This window comes from Lagenorhynchus albirostris, chromosome 10 (genome assembly GCF_949774975.1).
Source record: "Lagenorhynchus albirostris chromosome 10, mLagAlb1.1, whole genome shotgun sequence".
In the NCBI taxonomy this organism is placed as follows: Eukaryota; Metazoa; Chordata; class Mammalia; order Artiodactyla; family Delphinidae; genus Lagenorhynchus; species Lagenorhynchus albirostris.
In genome coordinates, this window is record NC_083104.1 from 90,478,828 (window position 1) to 90,503,794 (window position 24,967).

Below are 24,967 nucleotides of genomic sequence, written 5' to 3' on the forward strand. Positions count from 1 at the left end.
TTCACCCAGATTGTAGAAGTCTCACTTGGTTAACTATAAGTAACCACATAAGAGGACAGATTGGCTGGGGCATGCAAGGAAGGAAAGCCACTCTAAAACATCTGATTTTGCACTAAATTACCAGGAAAGGGAAATCAGCAGTTCTGCCTACTCTGAGTGTCTCTTACCCTACAAAGTATTCATTATATGAGAAGCAACCACCTTCTGATAGGAAAGAACAGGACACTTTTTCCTTTTGTGTTTTCATTAGAATTGCCAAAGAAAGGAATACTTCAGAAACGGTGCTGGAAAGCTCAGGATGTATAAGGAATTTTCATATTCTGCTGGCGGCCTGAAAAGGCAATCTGCTCCAAAAACGCAGTGGGTGAGAGAGCCAACCTTCAAAGTATTTTTAACTAACGTAGTTTATATCCGTTTCACTACCCAAAATCATAGCTGTTATTCCACTGCACAAAGATAACATGATTGGAGAGGATAATGTTTTACTAGGATACTTGTCTAGTTATTTAGGAATTTTTACACCATCTGTAAAAACTTTAAGATTTAGATAAATTGGTAAAGCACAATTAAAGGGACTAAGAGAAAAAGAAAGTTAATACAATGAAACAGCTGGATGTTACTTATGTAATAGAAATATTAATTTATGTAAAAATCCAATTGATCTGTGGTGAGGGGTCTTAATTCCAGGCCATGATATGGAAGTCTAAGAGTTACTCAAGAACAAGGGACAAAACAGAAGAGACACATGAATGTTCTCAAAATGTTTACATGCCCCTGCAAGACACTGAGTCATCCCTGCAAAGTATTCATAAAAGGTATGAATGCTTCACAGTGACAGGGAGCTAACAAAGGGAAGCGTTTTCAGGAAGAGTAGGTAGTGGGGAAGGTAGGGCTGAAGTGCTGCCTGTATAATGGAGAGACATTCTCAGGAAGCAGAGCAGAGATACTCTAGCAGAGCAGAAAGAAACAATAATCCGAAGGTCCCACCTCTGCCTTGTTGGGAAAGCCCTCCCAATATCAACTAAGACTGACATGTTAGGCAACCAGCCCAACACAATCCAAAAATTAATATTTTGTTGACCTTGGCATTTCTACCCAATGCAATGATTTATTTCACTGCTGGTTCACGTTCTTGACCAAAGCTATTAGTGACTCAAATGGTACTGACTGAACCTAATAAAGTGCTGACCATCATCAGCCATTAGCCACTTGCTGAAATTCTACCCTAATACAGTTTGGAATGGAAGGTAGACCAGCTGACTGGTAGAGTACCAAGGGCTATGGACATTGGTGGTAAGTGAGGCAAGGGCTTATGCAAACCTCCATACTGGCCAGTGTTGTGGTTCTACTCCCTTACTACATCTTTGACCCATTCTCTGGCCATTCATCTGGCCACTCAGGGACTAGATGAACCAGTGCACAACCAGTAATATCAGAAAAACAGTTCTAATACATGCCTTGAGAGGGCAAGAACAAATGGGAACACAGGCAGCCTCACTAGTAATCACAGAAATGGAATTACTCAAGTATATTTTATGTCTATTTAATGGCTTTGTAAAAGAATGAGTAGATGCATGGCATTACAATAAGATACTTCATCATTATTTAAAAACAATAAAACATATTAGAAACTATTTTCTAGTACAGTCGTCCCTAGATATCCATGGGGGATTGGTTTCAGGACCCCTGGCAGATACCGAAATCCTCAGATGCTCAAATTCCTTTTATAAAATGGCCTAATACAGTTGGCCCTCCGCACCCGCGGCTTCTGCATCCACAGGTTTCACCAACCACAATGTAGGACCCACCAATATGAAGAGCTGACTGTAAAAACAAACCCAAGAAATGCTTAATTCTTAGCAATAATGGAGGTAAATATTCACCTACTCAGGCTTTGTGAGGTGGTAGCATTGCTGCAAAACACTGTTTTATCACTGTGATAGGAAAGGGAACTTCGGTTTTCTTCCCCACTGTTTCGCAGCTTCATTCAGGGGAAATCAAGAGATGAAAAAAATATTCAGTCTAAAATTCTTTTAGTTTTAACATCTTCATCTCAACAGGTTCCAGGATGTCAATAAGATTATAACTCTGTAACCTGGAGACCCGGTTTCTTCTAAAAATGGAACTGATATGCAAATATATCGCTACTAATTTTTTTGTGGGTCAAAAAGACAGACACTCCCTTAGGAGGGGAATCTTAAATATTACCAAAAACTGTTTTCTAGGCAGTCTCTTTGCTATTTGAAATTATGTAATGAATAAAGCCCATTATTTTAATAAGATCTATTTTTTCTAGCTTTATTGAGATATAATTAATACAAAAAATTGTATAAGTTTAATGTATACAATGTAATGATTTGATATAGATATATTTTGTGAAATGATTACCATAATAAGGTTAGTTAACACTTCCATCACCTCAGTTACCCTTTTTTTAAGATGAGAATAATCAGATCTAATTTTTATATTTTTTCCTACAAAGTACATAGGAGAAATATATGGAAAGACATATGAGATCACGACCAACAAAGTACATGATATTGTGATAAGCTAACTCTAAACCTTACAGAGTACAGGGCATCTGGGATGTCAAGTTTTAACATTTACAAAACGCCTATCCTTCTAAAAAGCGCGTTTCTTTTTTCTTGCCTTCTTTCTGTATTCTCATTACCACTGCCAGGTAAGGCCCAGGAGGCGGAAAACCATTCTCAGCTTTCCTAACAATAAAAACTTACCAAAGAAGGTAGGAGTGAATAGGAGAATAACAGCTCAATGATATTTTGGGCATTGTAATTTTACATTCATCATTGTAGGTCCCTCCTCAACACCACTGCTGTGCCCTGCCCGCCTCTTATTTAATCAGTGGGTCCCTTGCCTCCCACAATTATTCATACAGCCCTGCTGAATAATTGCCTTCCCCCTGCCTGGCATAACAACAAAGCTCAGAGGCAGGAAGGAACGCCACTTACAGGCAGGTCAGACAATGATGTAATTAGCAGATCAAGGAGAAGTGTTATTTCAGAAAGCCCCATTGAGCAAGAGACAGGCTGAATTCCTGGGTTATGACACTACCAAGAAACTACAGTGCCTAAAGAATGAATATCTAAACCAAAATGTTTTCTCCAAATGAATAAGAGCATGTGTAAGTATTACCCTCTCCTGTGAAAGTTAAAAGTTGTATACAGACATTTTATAGACACAAATTTAAAACCAGTGTGGGAAAAGAACTCCTCCATCCCACACCAAGCAAGGTGCAGGGCGTGTATTTTTGTGCATCTTTGCCAAATGAGTTTCTCAAGGAATCAAACACAGAAAAATGCAAAACGCAGAAAATAAGGTCAACTCACAAAGAATTGAATTCCATACGTTAGGTGCTATGGATGTAAAGGTGATTAAACATAGTCCCCACTTATAAAGCATAAACTGGTTGAGGAGGCTGTCAACAGACAGGTTCATATAATCATACACAGGACAATTTGTGGGTTTATAGCTTCAGCCACAAGTCCAACAAAAAAGAGAAATGAGATAGTCTTGTTCTATCTTCCCAAGAAAGACAAAGAACCAGTTGACTTAAGGTATGAGACTCAAACTCATGACTGCAGAGGAATTAGAAACCACTGAGACATAGCTTTCAAAGCATGTTCTTTTTTTTTTTTTTGCGGTACGCGGGCCTCTCACCGTTGTGGCCCCTCCCGCTGCGGAGCACAGGCTCCGGACGCGCAGGCTCAGCGGCCATGGCTCACGGGTCCAGCCGCTCCGCGGCACGCGGGATCCTCCCGGACCAGGGCACGAACCTATGTCCCCTGCATCGGCAGGCGGACTCCCAACCACTGTGCCACCAGGGAAGCCCCCCAAAGCATGTTCTTTAATAGATACCACAAGCCATGTGATCAGAAGTATCCCCAGCTATGAATAAGAGAAGTGTATTTCACTTATATTGTTGTGTTTTCAATTCAAGCAAGGGAGCCAATCACAGATGAGAAGTTTCTCATTTCATGTTACGAAAGCATTGATCACTTTCACTCTCTTTAATGTACAGTTTTCCATTTTTTAATAACTACTAAGGTATAATGCATTGGGTTTAGGAGTATTCATCCACCAAGTAAAGAGCAAATGCCAATGTTAATAAAAATAAAATGTTAGTGCAAGACCTCCCGCATATGCCTAAAGGTGAAAAAACAAATTTAAAATTAAAATAATGAAATAAATTAACTTAGATGCTCTTATGCCTCTTTAAATTACTTAACACTCAAGTGACATCAGGGAAACATTATCAAAAAAAAAAAAAAGCCCAAAAAACAAAAACATAATTAAAAGGACAAACATCAAAGTATTTTTCATTCTCAGGTAAAACAACATGAATTAAAATTACTATTCTAGTCCAAAGTCACTTTCACTTCCAAGCTTATTCAGATTCTTTCAAGGCAGAGGCTACATCTTATACATCTTTATATACTCAGCCTCTAATCACTCAATACCACAGTAGATAACTTCTCTAATGTACATGGAGGAGAAGAAATACTCAGGGCCTGATTCTCATCTGGATTCGTTTCCAGCAAGTCAAAAGCTGAAAATATTGATAATTTGTTATAGCTAAGGCACTTCAATAAATTAAGGCAGGCATCCCTGAAAAAAAGTCTAAGTACTCAAGAGCAGTGGCTGCAGATACCAGCTCCCCAAAGCTCAGCTTGGCCCAATTCCCATCTCCGAAATAATCAGTTGCACAAAGTAGGTTTAGTCCCCAAACTGTCTGGACTTTGTTCCTCCACCAACATCTGGGTTCAACATGATTCCTGACCTCTACCTCAAACTAGAGATTTCAAACACTAAGAACCTCACTCAACAGGAAAGTAATACCATAAGTCAAGGCCAGGGGAAACACAGAAGCCAGGACCAGCAGAAACAGTACAGAGAAATGATTCTGATGTCCTTAAAAATGTTCCTAAACATCTAAAATATTGAAACAACTTTTCAAAAAGGAAAACTTAAATATAAATTTCTCAGATTAAAATATTTGTATCATTCAAGAGAAAGACAGTTTCCAGAAAGCTAAATGGTCTTACCATTTAAATAAAATGAGCTTTTCTCTTTCTGATAGAGCATACTTTCCCCTCTGCTGTAGGGTTTGGCTCTGAAAACCTGGATCATAATCTGGGAGACCCAAAAACTAATTATTATGTTTAAAAAAAGACATGTCTTAAACTGACCTAGTTTGGAAGCCTGGATGCCTTTAAATTGCCAATGAACTGAAACCATTCATGAGAATGGGGCTTTTGAATGCTGAGAATGTTCTTTGGGGCTCAGCACAAAGATATTTGGCATAGGTGACTGTAAATATTTGTAAAACTCTGGGTAAATGGACAGTGTTTGACCACACTCAGAACTCACGTCCAGCACAGTACTGTAGAAGCAAGTTATCTAGGGTGATTGGTTTGGGGGCGGGGCGGGGGTGGCTGTTGGTTGAGGGGTTTTTTTTGTTTGTTTTAAATAAAAAGCCAAGCAATTCAATTCTGCTACTTGACATCTTTTTACATTTTCTATACCTTGAGTTTGTTTACTCATCAAGACAGTTCGAATTTATTTTCTTTCCCACTTTCCTAACTTTATGCGCAGCACAAAGAATAAAATCCCAGTCACAGGTGTGCAAAAGGGAAGACAGGAGTTTTATGAAAATGTGGCCTTGGACTTCCTAATACAATTCTCTCCACGTGGCCTTATGGATCTGATATAGATGTCTTTCTTTTTCTCGCTCTCTCTCCTCTTCAAGATAGCTTCAGAAATACTGAAGGGACTGTTACCCATGAAGAGGACTAGGGTCGAAAAGGGAGGACAGAGTAAGGAGGAGGGACCAGCAGAGGAATTAGATGTGAAAGGGACTGGGGACCAAGAGGCTCATCTCAGTGAAAGCTACAGCAGCCAGATACTTTAATTAGCCAGCAACTCAGTGAAGACTGGTTGGGTTCCTTTTGCCTCTTACCCACACCCTAAAAACTGAGTCATCTCAAAGTTCATTTATTTTGCTTCTGGGACTAGACTCCCGCAATCGGCTGCTTCAGAAACGTTAGATACATTGTTCTTTAATTCATACCTGGCAACGTTCAAATAAACCTCCAGAAATGCCAGTTCAGAAGAACACTGCTAGTCCTATTGTGAGCCCCAGCTAATGTTTTGAAAAGATATGTGCTGCAGACAGAAATAAGAAAGCGAGACTGTAGTGCAAGCGTAAAGACAGAACATTTTTTCAGAAAGGGGAAATCATTTCTGAGAAATCCAAATGTGAGAAGTATATGCTTCAGGAGCAGACTTACAGCAGAATCCCTGAAACTAGTAAGAAAAACAAAAGGTACCCTGGAAGGGGTAAGCTAAAGATACCTTTAGTCTGCTGATACAGGAATTGGTTTCATTTTAACTTAAACTTGAGAACAGCAATATAAGATCAGAGTTTCACCCTGTTTTATCAGCAGTTACACGACAAAATAAACAGCATAATATATGACCAAGATCCCACAGATAATAAAATATCTTATCCATATCTAGGTATGTCAACGTATTGCTGTGCATTTCCAAATAGCAGAAGGCAAACATCTGAGATTATGCCAAGTTTGGTCTCCGCTGAAGACACAGCGAGGTTTGATCTAATCTGGAATTTTGCAATACATTCTGAAGAGACTGTTTTATTAGAAATTAAACGTTTCTTTTTACCTTTACAAAGGTATCTATTTTTTAAAGTTAACAGGTGTTTCAGGCATTCAGAACGAATTCAGTTCTGTACGTTTTAAGCACTGGAGGCAGAAAATAAAGCTAAAAACCATGGTATCAGAGATAGTCTCTCGTCCTTTTTTCTTTTCTTAGTCCAACCCCACTGCTGTCTTGCAATGCCTGCAGCGTTTAAAAAGCTCGCTAAACCTACCTGGCAGGAGAGCTACGTTCCTCCCAGCCGCCGGGCTTCTCAGCAGACTCCCTCGCGCTCACCGCCAGCCGGGGCTGCTCGCACCCCGGGGAAGAGGAGTTGTTCCATTCTCTCCCTCTGCCGCTGACAGCTTCGCGCTCTGTAGGACTGCACAAGGGCTCGGGCTCCCAGACCTACTGGGCCGGAGGAGGAGTACCTGTAACCGCCTCCTGCCTCGGGACACAGCTGCGATGCCCGGGAACCTTGCAGAGCGTGGGGCTCCGCACGCCAGCAGCAGCCCCAGGAGCCGCGCGTTTATTTATACAGGAAGCTCAGGCGCGGCACTTCCTACTTCCCATCTGGGTCGCTCTTCAACTGCAGGTGATGGTCTTAACCCTGTCTGAACCCGGCTGCCAGTGCGCCCGAGCAGTCCCGCCCTCCTGCACTCGCTCCACTTAGCAGGACCTCTCTCTTGTCCTTCTTGGACGGCTGCTGCAGAAATGCCGAGCAGGGTAGCCAGCAGCAGCCCCTAGTGTCCTTCCTTCTGCCCAGACAGGGGCACTTCACCTACTGGCTCTCAGAACTTGACGCTTCTCTGCACGCGTCCTCCCAGGACGCCTGTCTCCCTCCTTCCCAGCTCTTTAAGTCTCTTGTTCCTACTTATAACAACCCAGACCTGCCTTCCCACCTTGCCGGAAAACTGTTTCTGTAGAAACACTTCCCATGCATGTTTCATCCAAAACACATGTACTTGATTTGTCCTTTTGCATCTAATGATAAAATTAGATCGCAGGCAAATCAAATCAGGACAGTCTCAGTTTACCTCATATAATACAGGCACACTTTTATGAAACAATAATTTTGCTGGAAGTGCTTTGTCAACAAATTATGTGGGGAACTGTTCAGTAACCTAACAGGTTGTACTCCAGCTAAAGAAAATGTAACAAAGTAATTCAGAAGCTTTGGGGTACTAGGATGCGCCTTCCTCACTCCAAAACCTCAAACACTTAGTCTGTGTGATGTTTATAACACATTACATACCTACTCACTCCCTACATCCGCCAAAGGTCACAATCACAGTCCCAACTCGGTTGAACATTCCCATTTAGAAACGTGGCTCTTCCGATCGGGAATCTTTCTGCTCACTCTGCACCCTCACTCTGCTTTTGCAACCACAGTCAGGAATGTGCTGCCTACAAGGAAGGGACTCACAGCCCTTTGTGGAAGGAATCTGAGCATGCCAGTGAAGTATCAGCAGTAGGCACAGTGCCACAGGACACAAGCAAACTGCTTCTCGGCTCTCCACGTTGAAGAAAACCTCGAGGTCAACGCCAAGTGCAGAAGCACACAGTGTATCTCTGTGTATGGTGGTAGGACAGGCAGGAGGACCAGTCCACTAGTGGGGGAGGAAGGGAAGGAGGCCGAGGGAGATAACATGGTAAGAAAACATACAGTGGAGACCCAAAATAATAGAACTGAAGGATATTTGAGCTTGACAAGTCCTTCTAGCTAGTTTAGTTCAGACACCTAACTTTAAAGTCCAGACACCTAACTTATGTCCAGGGAGATTTAAGTGGTCGGCTTGAACCAGACAGGGGCAGAGCTGGAACGACACCTAAAGCTGTGTTAGATGAGAAAGGTATTTGTTAATGAAAACCACCCCACGGATGTCTAACTTCAAATTTAACAGTAGCTTAGGTTCTGGGATAAACAATCTCAAGATATTTTCTTGGTGTAGTGACCATTGTGGATGGACAGGAATCAGGAAAGATAAAGCACGTTCTAAGAGGTTACTTTATTCATTAGTGTCAATACAAAACTCTGGTGCCTTAAACCAAAGTTCAACAGAGTCCACGTTTTCAATTACCATGCAATGAAGTTATAATCTCTTGTCAACAGGATAAGGGAAGAAGCTATTGCTAATATGAATGAAAACATGGGTTAAGCAATAATCATGCTGCCTGTTGCTGCAAATGGCGGATGGGAAGAAAAATATATTGTATAATTAAATAATATCAGCACTGATTATTTTCAAGTTTATAAAATCTGCATGCAAATTTTTTTTTTTTTTTTTTTTTTTTGCGGTAAACGGGCCTCTCACTGTTGTGGCCTCTCCCGTTGCGGAGCACAGGCTCCAGACGCGCAGGCTCAGTGGCCATGGCTCACGGGCCCAGCCGCTCTGCGGCATGTGGGATCTTCCCAGACCTGGGCACGAACCCGTGTCCCCTGCATCGGCAGGTGGACTCTCAACCACTGCGCCACCAGGGAAGCCCTGCATGCAAATTTTCATAGAACTAAATAAACATATAGAACACTATAGTATTACGTGAACAACTCTTTCAGATCTGGAATAAAATACATAAGAAAAAATTTAACCAAGGAGGTGAAAGATCTGTATACTGAAACCATAAGACACCGATGAAAGAAATTCAGGACAGAAATAAGTAGAAAGACATTCTGTGCTCATGGACTGGAAGAATTAATATTGTAAAGATGTCCACCCTACCCAAAGCAATCTACAAATTCAATGCAATCCTATCAAAATTTCAATGGCATTTTTCACAGAAATAGGACAAACAATCCCAAAATTTGTGTGGAACCACAAAAGACCCCAGATAGCCAAAGCAATCTTGTGAGAACAAAGCTGGAGGAATCACACTTCCTGATTTCAAACTATATTACAAAGCTATGGTAATCAAAACTCTTTCAGATCTGCCTAATGAATCCACAGTGTGCATCATCCTCTCAAGCATGTATTGATCTCCTACCAGACAAGCTGATTGATGTTAGGAAGACAGACATAAGTTGGACACGGCCCCTGTCCTCAAAGAGCTCTCAGTCCAGGGAAGGAGTCAGACAAGCAAATCAATTATCAGGATACTATGGTGTGTATGTATGTGATACAACAGACTGAAACATGATGTGCTTTGGGAGCACAGAGAAGAATTTAACTAAAGGAAAGGGGCTGGTAAAAAGAATCAAGGAAGGCCTTCCCTGAGAAAGTGACTTAAAGCTGATACGTCAAGGAGCCAAGTGGGGAAGGTGGAAAAAGGTGAACCAGTCAGAGGCAAGAGCCACTGCAAATGCCTAGAGATGTCAGACTTTAGGTGACACTTTTCATAATTCAGACAGAGCAGATGCATTCAGAAGTAAAGAATGAGGGCTTGAACTAACATAGTGACAAGTGGCATGAAAAGGAAATGAACAAATGGAGAGAGAGCTCAGAAACAGAATTAATGGGACTTGATACCTGATTGGATGTAGGGAATGAGGGAGAAAGAAGAGCCCAGGCTGCTGGTACCACTAATTGAGAGTGAGAATGAAGGAGGAGCAGCATAAGGAAAATGATTCCATTAAATCCTGCAGAATCTGAGGTGTCTCTGGGACATATAGAAGACTTGTCTAGTAGGCTGTCAACAGAGAGAGATCTGGAGTAGAGGGTCTTTTAGGAATTACCACCATTTAGGTGGTGACCACGGATGAGATTACCAAGAGCTGAGGTCACCCACAAAAGGTTGCAAGCTGTAGAGGGACAAAGGGGCTTTCGACCCATACACACTCTATCACCCACCAAGTATTACGTAACCTTAAACAAGTTATTTAACATACCCAAAACTCAGTTTGCTCATGCATAAAATAGGAATGATGATATTCATCTCATAGGTTGTTGTGAGGCTCAATGAGAGGTTTGTAAAGTAGCTAGCACAGTGTCTGATGGCACTATATGAGTTGTGAAGGTAGGGCAGTGAATGTCACCTCCTAGAATTGTGTGGTACACAACCTGCTCAGCTGTACAGCATGGCCCTGGCCTGATACACAAAAGAAACTCAGTCAGCATTGTTCACCTTAGAAGGAAGGGAAAAGGAGAGAAAAAAAGAAAAGAAAGGGATCAGAAAAGAGAGCCCAAAGGAACGCCAGTATTTATTTAAAATGTAGGTAGAAGAGGAGCCCTCATATAAGCCTAAGAAGGAACTGCTTCACTCAGACCACAAAAGTAGATGTAACATTTGATATCTCAGACTGAGAAGTAAAATCCAGTCACCTCAATCTACAAAAGTATTTTTTTATCTTTCTGAGCAATGATAGACATAATATAATAAATTGTTCACCAGAGATTGCAGTCATATTGACTTTCATCACAATAGAGAATTTCCTAATCTGAATCACAGACCTTCCTAAAGAAAAGGCAAACAAAATCTTGGCATTAATGGTAAGTAATCCAAACCACAGGAATTGTATTAACTTGTAACATACCTAAAGTCATGTAAAAGCAAGACCAAGATGAATCTAACACATACTTATATAGCCAAAATGCAAATATAGAAATATAATTACTAGATTACTAGATATGCATGTGTAAGATACTTATGTAATATATGCCATATTATATAACATGTAACAGATTATATATAACATACATTGTAGTCCTACGTAAGAAGGAAATCAACAATGGAATTTCTTTTTGAAGAATTACTCTCATTAATTAATATAAAGAAATATCAAGATTCATTCTGATGCCACTGAAATTACTCTCTCGTCTACCTTAGTATATGTTAGTAACACACACCTTAGACTTGACATCTTAATTACATCCTGCGATAAAACATTTAAAAAAATTTTTTTAATGATTTGTTGAGTTTCAAGAAATCAGATGAAAGAACACAAGCACTGGGAAACCATCTTCTGCAACAGGTGCAATTCTCTCTCCATGGGAAAAGATTTAAGGCAAAGGTCATGGTATTCTGCCAGTGACAATTTGGTCATTTCCCATTTAGAGCTACCATTTCATTCACATTTTTCTGTTGGATCTAATGGGGCTCATCTTATACATACATTCAACATTTATTGAGGGTATTGAGTATAGAACAAAGACTAAGACACAATACAAAAATAAGACTAAAAACATCACAAAATAATATAAGAGAAACTATGCCAGAGATTCGTTCAGGGTGGCATGACAGTCAAACTACATGGAAAGTCAAAATATGACCCAGAAATGATCACCCAGCTACATCTGACTTGATAATAAGAGTTTTCAAAAAGCTGGAAACATTATTTTGGTTTATTTCATGCATACAAGAGCATCTCAACATCTCACAGAGCAAGTCAAAACCAGCTGGGACCCAATAAGAAAAACCTGACCAGAATGGTCATCATCAAAAAGTCTACAAACAATAAATGCTGGAGAGGGTGTGGAGAAAAAGGAATCTTTCTACACTGTTGGTGGGAATGTAAATTGGTACAACCACTATGCAGAACAGTATGGAGGTTCCTTAAAAAACTAAAAATAGAACTACCGTATGATCCAGCAATCCCACTCCTGGGCATATATCCAGAGAAAACCATAATTCAAAAAGATACATGCACCCCAGTGTTCACTGCAGCACTATTTACAATAGTCAGGACATGGACGCAACCTAAATGTCCATCGATAGATGAATGGATAAAGAAGATGTGGTACATATATAGAATGGAATAAAAAAAAGAATGAAATAATGCCATTTGCAGCAACATGGATGCACGTAGAGATTATCATACTAAGTAAGTCAGACAGAGAAATACAAATATCATATGATATCATTTATATGTGGTGGAATCTAAAAAAGATGATGCACGTGAAGTTATTTACAAAACAGAAACAGACTCACAGACTTCAAAAACAAACTTATGGTTAACAAAAGGGAAAGGTGGGGGAGAGGGGCTAAATTAGGAGGTTGGGATTAACATATACACACTACTGTATATAAGATAGATAATCAACAAGGACCTACTGTAATAGCACAGGGAACTCTACTCAATATTCTGTAATAACCTGTATGGGAAAAGAATCTGAAAAAGAATGGATATATGTATAACTGAAACACTTTGCTGTGCACCTGCAACTAACACAACATTGTAAATCAACTATACCCCAATATAAAATAAAAATTAAATTAAAAAAAATTTGAAAAGAAAAACCTGACCAGAATAATCTCATACTGCCATTGCCATCATTCCACACAAGAGCCCATCATGACCTGAGGTGAAGGGCTTGAACAACAAGACTCCTAACATCCTACATATAACACCACTAGCAAGCTGGGGTTATGGACTGATGAGAAAATGGAATTCAGCACTCTTGTTCATCACCTAACTCTAGAAAAAAATGACTATGTTAGCCCTGAATTTAAATTCGCCACTAGAAAGTCAGATGAAATCATCTTGAGAATCCTTATGTTTGCAAAATTTACATTAATCCTTCTATTAAAATTACCATCTCCTCCAAATTCTTGCATATCAGACAATCAATAAAAAAATTCCCCAATGTTCCCATAAATCATCAGCCCAGCCAATGTACCAATTGGTTTGTAGAAAATGAAGGACTCAGTGCTGTGTACCCATATCCTATAGATAAAAGGACTCAGCTGAAATAAAAGTCCAACTATTTCTTGCCTTAAATCATGAGGAACTTCATTCTTGGAATTAAGATTCCAATCTACAAGGATCCAATTACCCATACTTGGGAATATTATAAATGTTGAGTTTTCCAGTGGGACTTTATTTTGAAAGGCACCTTAAAAAGTTAAGTCTTCTCTGTGATGTAGTTGGCTGATTCCCTTCTTTTCCTGCCTTCTCCCTTTCCTTCATCTCCTCCCTCTTCCTGAAAAACAGTGAATCATAAAGTCCCCAGTGAAACCAGGAGCCAGAGAGAGCTAACAAATTCTATCATCTGCAACAGATCAAAGAAACCAAAGTTAAGGGCATGGAAGCGAGGGCTCCGTGAATGCTGGTTGAAGAAATGCACATACCTTGAAAGGCAGGCATCCTATTCTGAATCCTACAAGAGAAAAAAAAAAAAAAAATCCCCTCCTGGGAAAGTCGATTTCCCTTCCATATCTACCACCCTCCACCTAAAGTCCTCCATGTAGATATTAACAATTGCAGCAAAAACCAGACTCTGTGCAACAATGCCTGCATCCCGAACAAAATGAAATCTCAGAGAGCCTTCTTACAAATCAGTGTTCCTTTAGTGGATCCTTCTCATTCCCCTTGGCCTCTGGAGAGGAATCATACTCAGATTAAATATACAAAGATCAGTTTAAATAAGCAATAATTGCAGTCATGCTCCACGGTGTTACAAAGCGCCTTTTTCCACAAGTCCCACAATCATTTTAATGACCTGACCCACAAAACTATACTTATCTCATGAAAGTCACTGTTACTAGTTGCACATAGTTAATGATCTCATAAGGCCAGTAATAAAGAAAATACTCTTCTGCCCAGAGTGTCTCTATTCAGATCATGGGTCTTTCCTTCCTCCTCTAACTCAGGTCCCTTTATTCCCCAACCATGGAACTTAACACAGCACTCAAATTACTGATGTGTCTATCTCCCTGAGTAGTCTGTGAGAACAGTGTCATAATATTTTTCCCACTTTCTACTCACATCATGTACCAAAGTTAACAGCCTATGGTGTCTTCTAAACGTTTCCTCTGTGCTCATTTCATCACACTGATGTTTGCTAAACACACACACACACACACACACACAAACCATTTATCTTAGCTCTGTTGTCTATTCATAGTTTTCATTTTGCTTTAGGGTAATTCATGTTTTTCCTGTCTATTTACAAGAGCTCTTTGTAAATTATACACATTAACACTTTGCCTGCAATATAGCTTAAAAATACTTTTTTCCAGACATAGCTGATTTCTATTGATTTATTTTATGTTACTATTTCCAGGAAATGGTTTCGGATGGTATATATTCTGATATACCTTCCTTTTCTCATAGAGCTTCTGGGGTTTGCAGTCTTGATTAAAGAGGTCTCCCAAGGTTTAGATTGTACATGTGGGCTTCCCCAGATTCTTGTGAGATTTTGGGGTTTTTTAATGTCTTTAATCCATCAGGGAATTATCTTTAAATAGTATATGATAATTACTGTTATATTTTAACCAGATAGAGAATTACCTATAAGCAGAACAATTTATTAGGTAACCAGGATTTTCCCACTGAATTGGGCTGCAACATGTATCAAATATTCAGTTTTCCGTATTTTGAATGATCTGTTCCTGAATCTATTCTCTTCCAATAATCGATTTGTTGATTCCGAGGCCAAAGGTATTCTGAAGTAGTTCTTCAAAGACACAAAACATTTCTAAAATCTGATTGACAGTGGACGGCAAAAAAGAGAAAACACATACGGTACACTGAAGGATTTTTTAATATTCAACATCAGCTTCATCACAAAAATGTTGTAGTTCAACTACTTAGTGAATGTAGAAAAATATTTGTAAAATTTGCCAATGATTTCTATTGCAGTTTGCTTGAAAGAAATATTGAGTTATATGTGCAGTTATTTGTGCAAATTTCTCTCCGTGGATTCCTTATTTTAGTAATTCCACTGTATGTATTCTGACATTGTGTGCCACCCAAATCCTTATTTGTATTTTAAAAAATAAGTCATTTTCAGTGGCTGCCTGGGGCTGAATGTCAAAGTGTGGATTGGCCGCAAAGGGAGCACCCTTTGCAATTTTGGGGTGATAGAAGTGTTCTAAAGCTGTATGGTAGTGATGGTTGTACAACTGTATACATTTGCTAAAAGTCTTCCAATTGCAAACGTAAAACGGGTGAAATTTTGGTATATAAAGTCTACCTCAATAAAGCTGTTTTAAAAGTAATTTTATTTTTGATGATAGTTTTAAAACAAATTTACAATAGAATTCACAATAATATTAAATATTTAAATTTCAGTAGAATAACTATTCTAAAGCTTTACTTTGATTCCATGAATTATATGAAAATAATTAAACCATTCAGGTAAAAAGTTTAACTGAATTTCTATTTGAAGAATCTGATAATATTTATATAAATCTAGCATAATCTGTGAAAATTCCTCTTTTGCTAATGGGGCCAACAGATTAACAGCTATTACTTCACTTTTCTACATGCCTAAGAAAACTTAACATTGAAAATGGGTGGAATAGTTTTAGAAGAGTCATTTGATCTAAATGAAAAGCCATGCTTCACAGAATGAAATAGAATGACACCTTCTGTGACTGCATGTGTTAAATCATGGTCTCTGGGCAAAGTATTCTTTTTTTTTTTTAACATCTTTATTAGAGTATAATTGCTTTACAATGGTTGGGCAAAGCATTCTTAAAATAATTACAAATTTTTGAAGTAGATACGGATGCTGCTCCAGTAGATGTGTGAATTATACATTCATCACCATCGTTCTTAAGAAACAGAAATTCAGTACTTAATTTTTCATTAAACTTTGTACTTCTTTAGTTCATTTTCTGCCAAAGGGGATTATCCCAAAATAAATGTTAAAGTTTTAAACAATAAAATAAATAGCTATCGATTTGTACCCTACAAAAATGACAAAACTGCTGTACCAGGAGGAGTCAGACTTTCTACACTTCCCACCGACCTCACCAGTGGTCAGCGAGGCAGCTGCCTGCTTTTCGCAGGTCACAGTGGGGAGCGTGGCATAACTGGTCTACCAAGTAGCTGACAAGGTTAGCAACATCAAGAACTTCTCCCACCACCAGGAAGACTGGAATGAGTTAGTTGTTCTCAGCCACCACTGTTGGAATGCATTTCATTTTCTCAGTAAGTGCTTTGCATGCTGTTCTTCAAAGGGAGGTGTAAGTTAACTTGCACTTGGAGAGAACCGGGGGTAAAAACAGGGTTATACTACCATCTTTCACATTTAAGCGTGTGTTAAAGTAAAAGCACTCTTTTCAACAGATACATCTCACATGCTATTAGAGGAGACCATATAGTAAAACCTGATGTTATAAGGTGGAGGCTTACTATCTCATCTTATTTTAGTTCATTTTAAGATAATAATACTTCCTTAAAAATAAAGTCCAGAACCAATGCCAAATGGGACACAACAACTGGCACAAACTGGGACTTCTATAGTAATTGATCTGTTTGAATTTTCTACATGAGTCAACCTTGGTCATTTATGTTTTACTTATAAAATTGTCCATTTCTTCAATATTTTCAAACTTGTTTCTACAGAGTTTTGCACATAGTCTTCATGTATAATTCTTATAATTTTTCCAACTCTCCTGCTTCTGTAGTCGTGTCTGTTTCCTCGTTCCTAATGTTGTATGTTTTTGCTTTTTCCAGTTTTTTGTCTTTAGCCGTTTTATCTATTTTTTCTCCATTCCATTAATTCCAACTTTTAAAACTTTATCGGTTCCTTTATAAGTTTTCCTTTATAAGTTCTCCTTTGAGTAAAGTTTAGGGTATATGCTATGCCCTAAAGATTTGGGTATTTCCAATTTTTTATTGCTTTCTTTTTCATTCTTTTATCAAAGGTTTATCTGGGAGAGTTTCTTAGTTTCCAAGTGGTTTGGGTGGGGGTCATATTTTTACTATTAATTTCTAATTTAATTGGATTATGTTGAGGGAATGTGATCCAAAAAAATACTCTACTTTTTATATTTGTTATAGTTTTGCTTTGTTTTTGCCAAGTGGGTTAATAATTCTATTTCTAGTCATTGGTGTTTGGAAAACTGCACATCGCCAAAGAAATACTCCCTGAAAGGTGATGTGACCAGGTAACCTGCCCTGCTCACCTAAAGGCTAACTCCCAGAAGTAACAACAGCTCATGTTGCAACAAGAATTCTCACTTGCAAATCTGGAACCATTACATCTCTAAGTAGAAAACAAGGCAATTAATTATTTTTAACAGCCAGATGATTGTTTCACCTGGGAATTTAATCAAAACAAACCAAAGACATGCAATACTCCTGAATGGTGCCCAGCAAGCACCTGGTTCAAGTTTTCATTTTCCAACCTGGCATCTCAATTCTTCCACAGCATTAGCAGACATTGAATAAGCATCAGGCAAACCTGCTGTCCATCTACAAATCCAAGAGAAACACATTTGTCTTGTATGTCAAGAGTGCCTCAGCATGATTCACTGAAACCTGGAGGTGAAAGGGGCTAGTACTATTTTAAATGCAAGTAACTGCTAAAATATTTAGTCCCACCAAAGCTTTGAAGACTCTGTACTCAAATCAGATCAGCCTTGGTGATCTAAGATGCAGACAATGAGCACATTTAAGAGAGGAAATCTTGTTTAAAAACACCAAGGAAATTCCAAACTCTTACAAAAGAATTAGCAGATATTTCAGCATAGATACACTTGGAGGCAAGGAGTTGTTTTTTTAAAGTTTTGCCTGAAAGTTCATAAAGGTAAAGTGGAAACTCCCTCAGGCCTGGTGTGTTTGAGGAATAAATAGATTACATTCTTGAGCATCTACTGTGTGCCAGGCAACGTACTTGATACTAAGCATTTTGCATACATTATCTCTTTTAATCTGCACAACAGTCATGATTACAGAAAATAACCTACATTTATGTGCGTGCATTTTTAAATGGTTAGTAATGGATATATAGGAAAGGCTCATTAAAACATAAATTCGGCTATAAATTTCTCTCATGATACAGTCCATTTAGAATTAAATTAAGACTCCAATATTTTTACCTCTAAGTTGAGAAGAACCCCTTAAAACTTCTAAGATTTCAGTTTGTAATTTCAGCAAACTTTTGTTTCAAACACAGACCGATATGCCCATCCATTTCCTTTGAAATAACTGTTACAAAAAAATTAATTAAATAATAAGTCATCTAATCAAATGACCTCAGGAGATCTAATCCCATCTGGTATTATCCAATTGACCCAGCACATTACAGAGGTAACTCTGGCTAATACCCTAAATAATTTTAATTGGGACAAAATTCAAAGTAACATATAACCTGCCTACCCTTTTAGATTCATCTTCTGCCCTTATCATTTTGCATCTAAATTCCAGCCATACTAAGCTATTTTCAGGCACTCTGAATTTCCCACTCACAAGTTCCTCTGGTCCTTCATTAGCCGAGGCCGTTCTTCCCCACCTTTCTCACCGAATGAAGAGCTCCTCATTTCGCAAAACGTCACTCACGGTGTATCTTTTCTGGGGCCACCTCCCTCTACCTAACTCCTCCCCCATCTGGTTAGACGGCCTCCTCTGGTCTTCCTCCGTTAGTACAATGCTCTCACACTATTAGAGCACCCATTCCTTTCTTCAGTAAACATTCAGTAAGCTCCTATTATCGACCAGGTTCTTTACTAAGTACTGGGACTATAAAAATAAATAAAACATCAGACTTCAAGTGGTGTAGGAAAAGTCAGAGCAGTGCCACAGGATCCAGGAAGGCAGTTTTGTGAGCCCCACCCTGTAGGACAGGAAGAGCTGAATGGGTAGAAGTGTGAGACACTGGGAAAAAGAAATTGCATGAGTAATGGTATAGAGATGGATAACAGATAAGCTTTGTTGATGGCAGAAAAAAATTGCTAGCCAAGACATTTGATTAAAAAAGAAAAACTAAAATGACTCACTAATAAAACTTTGTTCAAGCTATTATAAAAGCAAAAGATAATCAGAGAAAGTCAATCCTAACTTTATTCCTAATTGTTGTTCTTAAACCCAAAGAGGCTTATCATTGATATGTTAAGACTTTCAACTTTTATCTAAAGACAAAAAGGTTATCATTTTTTTTTTTTTAGATTCCATATATGTGTGTTAGTATACAGTATTTGTTTTTCTCTTTCTGACTTACTTCACTCTGTATGACAGACTCTAGGTCAATCCACCTCACTACAAATAACTGATTTTCGTTTCTTTTTATGGCTGAGTAATATTCCATTGTATATATGTGCCAAATCTTCTTTATCCATTCATCTGTTGATGGACACTTAGGTTGCTTCCATGTCCTGGCTATTGTAAATAGACCTGCAATGAACATTTTGGTACATGACTCTTTTTGAATTATGGTTTTCTCAGGGTATATGCCCAGTACTGGGATTGCTGGGTCATATGATAGGTCTATTTTTAGTTTTTTAAGGAACCTCTATACTATTCTCCATAGTGGCTGTATCAATTTACATTCCCACCAACAGTGCAAGAGTGTTCCCTTTTCCCCACACCCTCATCACCATTTATTGTTTGTAGACATTCTGATGATGGCCATTCCGACTGGTGTGAGATGATATCGCATTGTAGTTTTGATTTGCATTTCTCTAATGATTAATGATGTTGAGCATTCTTTCATGTGTTTGTTGGCAATCTGTATATCTTCTTTGGAGAAATGTCTACTTAGGTCTTCTGCCCATTATTGGATTGGGTTTTTTGTTTTTTGATATTGAGCTGCCTGAGCTGCTTATAAATTTTGGAGATTAATCCTTTGTCAGTTGCTTCATTTGCAAATATCTTCTCCCATTCTGAGGCTTGTCTTTTTGTCTTATTTATGGTTTCCTTTGCTGTGCAAAAGCTTTTAAGTTTCATTAGGTCCCATTTGTTGATTTTTGTTTTTATTTCCATTTCTCTAGGAGGTGGGTCAAAAAGGATCTTGCTGTGATTTATGTCATAGAGTGTTCTGCCTATGTTTTCCTCTAAGAGTTTGATAGTGTCTGGGCTTACATTTAGGTCTTTAATCCATTTTGAGTTTATTTCTGTGTATGGTGTTAGGGAGTGTTCTAATTTCAGTCTTTTTCGTGTAGCTGTCCAGTTTACCCAGCACCACTTATTGAAGAGGCTATCTTTTCTCCACTGTATATTCCTGCCTCCTTTATCAAAGGTAAGGTGACCATATGTGTGTGGGTTTATCTCTTGGCTTTCAATCCTGTCCCATTGATCTATATTTCTGTTTTTGTGCCACTACCAGACTGTCTTGATTAATATAGCTTTGTAGTATAGTCTGAAGTCAGGGAGCCTGATTCCTCAAGCTCCGTTTTTCTTTATCAAGATTGCTTTGGCTAATCGGGGTCTTTTGTGTTCCCCTACACATTGTGAATTTTTTTGCTCTACTTCTGTGAAAAATAGCAGTGGTAGTTTCATAGGGATTGCATTGAATCTGTAGATTGCTTTTGGTAGTATAGTCATTTTCACAGTGTTGATACCTCCAATCCAAGAACATGGTATATCCCTCCATCTATTTGTATCATCTTTAATTTCTTTCATCAGTGTCTTATAATTTTCTGCATACAGGTCTTTTGTCTCCTTAGGTTGGTTTATTCCTAGATATTTTATTCTTTTTGTTGCAATGGTAAATGAGAGTGTTTTCTTAATTTCACTTTCAGATTTTTCATCATTAATGTAGAGGAATGCAAGAGATTTCTGTGTATTAATTTTGTATCCTGCTACTTTACCAAATTCATTGATTAGCTCTAGTAGTTTGCTGGTAGCATCTTTAGGATTCTCTATGTGTAGTATCATGTCATCTGCAAACAGTGACAGCTTTACTTCTTCTTTTCTGATTTGGATTCCTTTTTTTTCTTTTTCTTCCCTGATTGCTGTGACTAAAACTTCCAAAACTATGTTGACTAATAGTGGTGAGAGTGGGCAACCTTGTCTTGTTCCTGATATTAGTGGAAATGGTTTCAGTTTTTCACCACTGAGGATGATGTTGGCTGTCGGTTTGTAATATATGGCCTTTATTATGTTGAGGTACGCTCCCTCTATACCTACTTTCTGGAGGGTTTTTATCATAAATCGGTGTTGAATTTTTTCAAAAGCTTTCTCTGCATTTATTAAGATGATCATATGGTTTTTCTCCTTCAATTTGTTAATATGGTGTATCACATTGATTGATTTGTGTATATTGAAGAATCCTTGCATTCCTGGGATAAACCTCACTTGATCAGGGTGTATGATCCTTTCACTGTGCTGCTGGATTCTGTTTGCTAGTATTTTGTTGAGGATTTTTGCATCTAGGTTCATCAGTGATATTGGCCTGTAGTTTTCTTTCCTTGTAACATCTTTGTTTGGTTTTGGTATCAGGGTGATGGTGGCCTCCTAGAATGAGTTTTGGAGTGTTTCTCCCTCTGCTATTTTGGGAAGAGTTTGAGAAGGATAGGTGTTAGCTCTTCTCTAAATGTTTGATAAATTTCACCTGTGAAGCCATCTGGTCCTGGGCTTTTGTTTGTTGGAAGATTTTTAATCACAGTTTCAATTTCAATGCTTTTGATTGGTCTGTTCATATTCTGTATTTCTTCCTGGTTCAGTCTTGGAAGGTTGTGCATTTCTGAGAATTTGTCCATTTCTTCCTGGATGTCCATTTTATTGACACATAGTTGCTTGTAGTAATCTCTCCTGATCCTTGGTATTTCTTCAGTGTCAGTTGTTACCTCTCCTACATTTCTAATTCTATTGATTTGAGTCTTCTTTTTTTCTTGATGAGTGTGGCTAATGGTTTATCAATTTTGTTTATCTTCTCAAAGAACCAACTTTTAGTTTTATTGATCTTTGCTATCATTTCCTTCATTTCTCTTTCATTTATTTCTGATCTAATCTTTATGATTTCTTTCCTTCTGCTAACTTTGGGGGTTTTTTGTTCTTCTTTCTCTAATTGCTTTAGGTGTAAGGTTAGGTTGTTTATTACAGATATTTCTTGTTTCTTAAGGTAGGATTGTATTTGTTATAAACTTCCCTCTCAGAAGCGCTTTTGCTGCATCCCATAGGTTTTAGGTCGTCGTGCTTTCATTGTCATTTGTTTCTAGGTATATTTTGATTTCCTCTTTGATTTCTTCAGTGATCTCTTGGTTAGTAAGTAGTGTATTGTTTAGCCTCCACGTGTTTGTATTTTTTACAGATTTTTTTTCCTGTAATTGATATCTAGTCTCATAGCGTTGTGCTCGGAAAAGATACTTGATACGATTTCAATTTTCTTAAATTTACCAAGGCTTGATTTGTGACCTGAGATATGATCTATCCTGGAGAATGTTCCGTGAGCACTTGAGAAGAATTTGTATTCTGCTGTTTTGGATGGAATGTCCTGTAAATATCAATTAAGTCCATCTTGTTTAATGTATCATTTAAAGCTTGTGTTTCCTTATTTATTTTCATTTTGATTGATCTGTCCATTGGTGAAAGAGGGGTGTTAAAGTCCCCTACTATGATTGTGTTACTGTCAATTTCCCCTTTTATGGCTGTATTTGCCTTAAGTATTGAAGTGCTCCTATGTTGGGTATAAATATTTACAATTGTTATATCTTCTTCTTGGATTGATCGCTTGATCATTATGTAGTGTCCTTCTTTGTCTCCTGTAATAGTCTTTATTTTAAAGTCTATTTTGTCTTATATGAGAATTGCTACTCCAGCTTTCTTTTGATTTCCATTTGCATGGAATATCTTTTTCCATCCCCTCACTTTCAGTCTGTATGTGTCCCTCGGTCTGAAGTGGGTCTCCTGTAGACAGCATATATACGGGTTTTGTTTTTGTATCCATTCAGCCAGTCAATGTCTTTTGGTGGGAGCATTTAATCCATTTACATTTAAGGTAATTATTGATACGTATGTTCCTATTACCATTTTCTTAATTGTTTTGGGTTTATTATTGTAGGTCTTTTCCTTCTCTTGTGTTTCCTGCCTAGAGAAGTTCCTTTAGCATTTGTTGTAAAGCTGGTTTGGTGATGCTGAATACTCTTACCTTTTGCTTGTCTATAAAGTTTTTAATTTCTCCGTCAAATCTGAAAGAGATTCTTGGTGGGTAGAATAATCTTGTTTGTAGGTTTTTCTCCTTCATCACTTTAAATATGTCCTGCCACTCCCTTCTGGATTGCAGAGTTTCTGTTGAAAGGTCAGCTGTTAACCTTATGGGGATTCCCTTGTGTGTTATTTGTTGTTTTTCCCTTGCTGCTTTTAATATGTTTTCTTTGTATTTAATTTTTGATAGTTTGATTAATATGTGTCTTGGCGTGTTTCTCCTTAGATTTATCCTGTATGGGACTCTCTGTGCTTCCTGGACTTGATTAACTATTTCCTTTCCCATATTAGGGAAGTTTTCAACTAGAATCTCTTCAAATATTTTCTCAGTCCCTTTCTTTTTCTCTTCTTCTTCTGGGACCCCTATAATTCGAATGTTGGTGTGCTTAATGTTGTCCCAGAGGTCTCTGAGACTGTCCCCAATTCTTTTCATTCTTTTTTCTTTATTCTGCTCTGCAGTAGTTATTTCCACTATCTTCCAGGTCACTTATCCGTTCTTCTGATTCAGTTATTCTGCTATTGATCCCTTCCAGAGAATTTTAAATTTCATTTATTGTGTTTTTCATCACTGTTTGTTTGCTCTTTAGTTCTTCTAGGTCCTTGTTAAATGTTTCTTGTATTTTCTCCATTCTATTTCCAAGATTTTGGATCATCTTTCCTGCCATTATTCTGAATTCTTTTTCAGGTAGACTGCCTATTTCCTCTTCATTTGTTAGGTCTGGTGGGTTTTTGCCTTGCTCCTTCATATGCTGTGTGTTTCTCTGTCTTCTTGTTTTGCTTAACTTACTGTGTTTGGGGCCTCCTTTTCGCAGACTGCAGGTTCATAGTTCCCGTGGTTTTTGGTGTCTGTCCCAGTGGCTAAGGTTGGTTCAGTGGGTTGTGTTGGCTTCCTGGTGGAGGGGACTTGTGCCTGTATTCTGGTGGATGAGCTTGCATCTTGTCTTTCTGGTGGGCAGGTCCACATCTGGTGGTGTGTTCTGGGGTGTCTGTGGCCTTATTATGATTTTAGGCAGCTTCTCTGCTAATGGATGGGGTTGTGTTTCTGTCTTGCTAGCTGTTTGGCATAGAGTTTCCAGCTCTGTATCTTGCTGGTCATTGAGCAGAGCTGGGTCTTGGCGTTGAGATGGAGATCTCGGGGAGATTTTCACCGTTTGATATTACGTGGAGCTGGGAGGACTCTTGTGGACCAGTGGCCTGAACTTGGCTCTCCCACCTCAGAGGCACAGCCCTGATGCCTGGCTGGAGCACCAAGCGCCTGTCATCCACATGGCTCAGAATAAAAGGAAGAAAAAAAAGAAAGAAGATAAAATAAAGTAAAAGTTATTAAAATAAAAAATAATTATTAAAAAAAATTTTAAGTAATAAAAAAAGAAGAGAGCAACCAAACCAAAAAACAAATACACCAATGATAAAGTGCTAAAAACTATATTAAAAAAACAAAAAAACGGACAGACAGAACCCTAGGCCAAATGGTAAAAGCAAAGCTATACAGACAAAATCACACACAGAAGCATACACATACACACTCACAAAAAGAGAAAGAGG

At 38.3% G+C, this 24,967-nt stretch overlaps 1 protein-coding gene across 10 annotated transcripts in view; it reads right to left on the reverse strand.

The window, feature by feature from the left end:
* RNF144B (ring finger protein 144B) overlaps positions 1-18,790 on the reverse strand; it is a 255,843-nt gene extending 237,053 nt beyond the window's left edge. For 9 of the 10 annotated variants that reach the window (XR_009543046.1, XR_009543045.1, XR_009543043.1 and 6 more), the window contains exon 1: positions 6,911-7,179. The gene's annotated coding sequence lies outside the window, so the exon portion shown is untranslated. Of the gene's footprint in view, positions 1-6,910; positions 7,180-18,751 lie in introns of those variants that run through there. The other variant, XM_060163605.1, reaches the window with a different exon arrangement.
* Between the last annotated feature and the right edge of the window lie 6,177 nt (positions 18,791-24,967).